The sequence below is a fragment of the Silene latifolia genome, chromosome Y (assembly GCF_048544455.1).
Source record: "Silene latifolia isolate original U9 population chromosome Y, ASM4854445v1, whole genome shotgun sequence".
In the NCBI taxonomy this organism is placed as follows: Eukaryota; Viridiplantae; Streptophyta; class Magnoliopsida; order Caryophyllales; family Caryophyllaceae; genus Silene; species Silene latifolia.
In genome coordinates this window covers 485,329,542-485,335,748 of record NC_133538.1, presented here as the reverse complement: position 1 = coordinate 485,335,748, position 6,207 = coordinate 485,329,542, and the positions used below count along the sequence as shown (strand labels likewise).

The 6,207-nt window shown below is 39.3% G+C and overlaps 1 non-coding gene across 1 annotated transcript; it reads left to right on the top strand.

Moving 5' to 3' along the window:
* Nucleotides 1-2,846: 2,846 nt before the first annotated feature.
* On the top strand, nucleotides 2,847-2,955 carry LOC141635213 (small nucleolar RNA R71). Its single transcript, XR_012539915.1, has one exon. It is a non-coding gene; the product is annotated as a small nucleolar RNA R71 (small nucleolar RNA).
* The last annotated feature ends 3,252 nt before the right edge of the window (nucleotides 2,956-6,207 follow it).

Below are 6,207 nucleotides of genomic sequence, written 5' to 3'. Positions count from 1 at the left end.
ATCCTTAATGAAACGCCGGTAAAACCCAGCGTGACCAAGGAAACTCCTCACTCCTTTAACATTCACGGGAGGAGGTAATTGCTCAATCACCTGCACCTTTGCCTTATCAACATGTATACCTTTATCGAAATCGATGCCCTAATACAACTCCTCAAAGACCATAAACCGACACTTTTCCCGATTTAAAACAAGATTAACATCAATACAACGCCGCATGACTTTATCAAGATTAGCTAAACAACGATCAAAGTCATTACCATAAACTGAGAAATCATCCATGAATACCTCCATAATATTCTCTATATAATCGGAAAAATCCCCATCATGCACCTCTCGAAAGGTAGCGGGGGGCGTTACACAACCGAAAGACATTCTACGATATGCAAAAACACCCTGTGGACAGGTAAAAGTGGTCTTACTCTGATCATCTGGATGAATAGGGATCTGAAAGAACCCTGAATATCCGTCTAGAAAACAGAAAAATTTGTTAGAGGCCAGTCTTTCAGTCATTTGGTCAACAAAAGGGAGGGGGAAATGGTCTTTCTTGGTGGCGGCATTTAACTGTCTATAATCAATGCACATCCGCCACCCCGTCACTACTCGAGTTGGTATTAATTCATTTTTCTCATTTTTAACCACGGTAGTCCCTCCTTTCTTCGGGACTACCTGAATCAAGGCTAACCCACTTGGAGTTGCCAACCGTATAAATAATACCTGCATCGAGTAGTTTCATCACCTCGGCCATAACGACTTCCTCGTCTTCGGGTTCAACTTGCGTTGACCACATGCCCGTAAGGCTTGTGGCCGTCCTCCACTCTATCCTGTGCATACAAACATCGGGGCTGATGCCCTTAATGTCATCCAAAGAGTAACCCAAAGCCTTCCCGTTTTTCTTAAGCACACACATCAAAGGCATACCGGTCATCATTAAGCTTAGAGCTAATAATAGTGGTCGCTCCGTATCATCTAGAAAGACATACTTAAGATTAGGAGGAAGTGGCTTACGCTCTGGCACTTTTACCTCTACAAATAGACAGAATCGGCTTCAATGGTATAGCAAGTGTTTACCAAGTTCTCGTTGGCTAGGCTCAAGAACAGCTCATCTTCTTCCTCCGTGAGCTCATAGCTCTCCATTGAGGCTACCAAAGCATCTGGCTCCTCAAAGATTCTCCACCGTAGTACTGCACACTCATCCGAACTAGTTAGATCGGTAAGGGATCCTTGGCTAAGGATTCCTTCCAATTGTAACTAACGACCACTGTCAACAATATCAATGGAATAACACGTATCATCGTCGGCCATCGCCTTGTGAGCAAGATCAACTCAATGGTGTCATCCCCTACCTCTAAGGTGATGGTTCCGCATTTGACATCTATTACAAATGTTGTATGTAAAAACGTCTACCTAAAATAATAGGTATCCGATTGTCCTCTCCGCAATGTCCAAAACAACGAAATCGACAAGAATAAAAAACTTACCCACTCGAACGGGTACATCCTCTAGAACTCCTATAGGTCTCGAGTCGATCTATTTGCCATTTGAACGGTAATATCACACCTTAAGTCTACCAATATTTAACCTCTCGCAAAACGAATACGGCATGACACCGACACGCCCCTAAGTCACAAAGGGCCTTTCCAATTTCGTGGTTACCTATAGTGCAAGGAATTGAAAAACTACCCGGGTCCTTTAATTTAGGTGGTACATTAATTTGCGAAAGAGCATTACATTCTTCCACAAAAGTAACATTACCATCATCACGAAAATTTCTCTTACGATTTAAAATATCTTTCATAAATTTAGCGTAAGAGGGTACCTAGGTAATTAAATCAGTGAAAGGAACCGTTACCTCGAGATTCTGACCATCTCCGGAAACTTACCAAACTTACGCTCCACCTTAGTATTCTTCAAACGTTCCGATACGGATCGCAACACTGGTCGTAGGATCAAGAACCTTCGCTTCCGTAAGTTTAAAACCTCCGTCAAATCATCAATGAGTGAAGAATCATGCAAACTAGTTCACGGATTTGCATCCTGCACTGGGATCCCGGTCGATCGACTGGTCAGCATGGTCGATCGACCAACTTGGCTGGGCGTGAACAGTTCTGCTCGAAATTGATCTCGTCGGTGACTCACGATCGACCGACAATGTTGGTCGATCGATCGCTTGTCTTTAGTGTGAATAGTTTCGATCGAAACTTTTTTCTCTGGCTTGATCGATCGATCGACAATGTTGGTCGATCGACCAGAAGTACTGGCAGTTGAGCTCGTTCTTGTACCAGAAATTAGACTAGCCTCTTCATCATTTTCCGAGTCTCCTCTTGGCTTGTCGGGACCTTCATAAGAGAGGCCACTTCTGAGATTAATGGCGTTAATCGTTTCAATTGGCCCTTCACATTTGTTTGAAGAATTTTTGACTTGCTTAGCCTCTATATTCTCCAACCGCTTCACAAAATTCTTTGAGGACTCAATCCCTACCGCTTTCCATATTCGCCACTTGAATCAAAAGAGTTTGGACCATTTCTCTCAACTCCGCGGTCTCATCTGAATTATGGATAGGAATTTCAACTCTTTCCTTGGAAGCTTCAGAGGCCTCGAGCCTCTCAAGACGGGCAGTAATAGAAGTAATGAGTGTCACGACGGTACTCATTTCATCACTTTGCTTCCTTGAATTCCCACGTGAACTCCCAAACTCAGCTCTATGGACCGCCATCTCCTCAATAGTGTTCCAACCTCTATTCCGACCGGTATTGTTTTGAAACCTACCATTTGCAACAAGGCCCGGGATGACCTTGTAATCATCATATAAAGCATTGTAGAATAAGTTGCAAAGATACCACTCGCTGAAGCCATGGTGAGGGACATCTCGGACCAAACTTTTGAAACGTCCCCATGCTTCACAAAAATCCTCATCAACTCCTTGCTGGAAACTTGTGATTTTGTTTCTCAAGGCGTCAGGCTTTGAAAGTGGGAAGTACTTCTTGTAGAAGGCTAATGCTAGAGATGTCCAATCCGTGACTCACCGCTACCCTATCAAGGTAGCGGTACCAATCTCGCGCCGAATCCTTCAAGGAGTATAAGAACATCAACCCCTTTACTTTATCCCGAGTCACCCAAATTGGTATAGGTATGGAAATGAAAGAGAGTCTATGAAAATTTCCATATGCTTCAAGGGGTCCTCATCCGGTAGACTGAAGAAACCGATTTCGCTCCACTAAATCGATATAAGAGGAACGAAATTCGAAGTTACCCGTAGTAGGGGTAGGTAACTCGTGCCCCTTTGGAAGATGGTGTTCCTTTGGTCAAGATTATCATATATTGTAGCCATATTCGCAGAATCGAGAGTACTCAAGTCTTCCTCTCAAAAAACCTGTCTTCTAACTGTGCAAAAGCAAAACTAGAAGCAAAGGTAAGCAACGGCCTCAAGGAACCAAAGTTCCTTGAGACAAGAAAAAAATAAACTAAAAATAAAGCAAACAGAATTACACCGTCTCCCAAGAATCGCGCCAAAATTTGATACCGTCGTTTTGTATCAAAATTAAATTTATAAATTCCAAACTAAAACTATAGCTAGTGATAGTAAGAGTCGAACCACAGAGAGACAAGGTTGATTTTGTTTGTTATTTTTCAGTCTATAGAAGTAATAATTAAAATGGGGGTTTTGAAATTGGTTGATTCTAAAGATTAATTACTGGAAATGAAATTTCTCAACAAGATAAAAAGAAGATCGGGAACTTCGGATCACCACGGCTAAGGTCAGGTTAATAAGGTAGCAGAGGTCCTATAAAACGGTCTCAGGGAATAAGAACAAGCCTTTCGATCTATGCTCAAATTAACCTTACGGTCTACTAATTCCCAAGAATTTCTCAAAGCTTTCGCTCAAAGGAAATTCCAATCTAATGATAAATTAAATTACTAATCTTTCAATCTAGTAAAAGGATTTATCAAAAGACAACAAGATCGATGTAGAAGAATTCATGCTAACCAAATAATCCCAATTTACGCCATGGCTCACCTCGTTCCCAATCAATAAAATTAGCTAAACATTTTTAAAACTATAACTATTGCAAAATTGATAGCAAGGAATAAATTTGACATGATTAAATTGAACTAAGGACAAAAGGTAAGAACTAATTGCTGAAATTAAATAGATAAAAACAAGAATCGAAATAACAAGAGATTAAGGAAGAAAGGAATTGCATAAAAACTTACTAATTAAAACGATGAACAAAGTAATCGAATTCGAGGTTTTCCGTCTTCAAAGCTAGATCTCAAAACTGAGTTTTTCATTTATGAAAAGCATAACCTAATAAATGCTGCGTTCTCCTGATTAAAAGATGCCAAGAGTTAATTACAAGTTGGGCTTTTAAAAGTCTTAAACGAAAAATCAAATATCACTCATGATCGGTCGATCGACCGGTCGATGGTCGATCGATCGGTCTCCTCGAATAATGGCGGCTGCTGTACTTCAATGGTCGATCGACTAGTCAGCATGGTCGATCGACTGGACTGAGTTGTGCAAGGGCTTCTTTCTCTCTTCAAATCAGCTCTTCACTCCAATGCACGCGTCCCAAGGTGGATGAATCCGAACTCCCTTCTTAAAAGCTTCCCTGAAGTTGCCTCCGGAGGACGGTTTAGGCTTGAATTAGCTCACTTCCATTCATTCCTACAATAAATCATAGAAAATGCAAAGTAAACCGTTTCGGGAGAAATAGTGGCCTTAAGCCAACAATTATGCATGGAAATACGTGCCAAAACTGGAAATAAAGTGTATAGAATATGCACGTATCACTTGTAAATAAATTAACAAGATATGAGAATTTATATAGTGACCTCTACCCAACTAATATAAATGATTCCAAGACCCAAATTCATATTAACTTGGGCACGGTGTGGCCGATGAAACTCTTATCAATATAACTCGGTGGATTAACGCTTTAATCGATTCTACTTTTAGAACTCTTGGTCGATAAAATTACTCTAATATTTATCTATAGCCCGGAACACATGCGACTACGGTCACGAATACTTTCGTTGAGCTCAATCCAAATTTCGAATAAATGTGTCCATGATCCAAACCCACATTAACTTGGGCACGGTGTGGCCGATGAAACCCTCATCAACATGAATTCGGTGGATAGACATTTATCACCCACTTCCCCTACGTAACAAGGTTTGTACCCCGGTGTGGCCGAGTGCACTCCCTCACGAAATAGGTTTTCATGGTTTCTACCTTTTGGTAAGGCTAAGTCTCAATTGTTTATTTTTAGCGAGAGGTCATGTCAATTTATTATCTATCACGTTTTAAGTGAACTAAAGCGGTGAACTACGATAATTGTAATTGACACGGTCGATAAACTCGATTAAAATGATAAAGCATGTTTTAGTTATGGCGATTTAGCGATGCATGCGACATATAAATAAAATGCAAAGCATAAATTTAAATCCTAGTATGTCCTTCCTAAAATAGAAAATCTAATTAACTATTACATATTCGGAAACCAACTCCATTGGTCCCTTGAACTTCGGTTTTGGCACGTATCTCGAGGTAACACCGTCTTTAATGGATCGCCTTCTTGCGTGGCATCGTCTTCAAGGATCTCCGGAATAAATAAATTACATAACAAATTACATAATTTCCTATTATACATTTGTAATTAAATTAAATTACAAAACGGTGATACGAGATCACAATAAATTACAACCGAATCGATATTCCCATACATTTCGGGTAATACCAATTAAAAACTAAGGCCATACTAAGTAAAATTACATAATTCAAAAATTGCATAAAATAAAATTATGACAATCATAAATAAAATGCAGCGTTATAATATGTATAAACATGCCCAATTTTATGCTAAATCGCCTTTAAGAAGCCAGTATCGTATATTAAACGGTTTTTACGGATTTGCGTGATTCAACTTTTTAAAATCACAATAAATTACATGAAATCATATTTATGCACAAGTTAATTACCCTAACCAACTTAGGACTCAAAATTAGTCTCCACTAACAAATTAACAATAATTAACTTATATTCCTTAAAATTGTTCATTAATGGACTCAAAATAACAATAAAATGCCATAAACTCCAAATAAATCACAAAAATTTCAAATAAATTTGAAATTTGAAATTTTATACTCATGAACATTCTGGAGAAAATACCATGACACTCATAATGTTCAAAAACTTAGGTTAAAAAT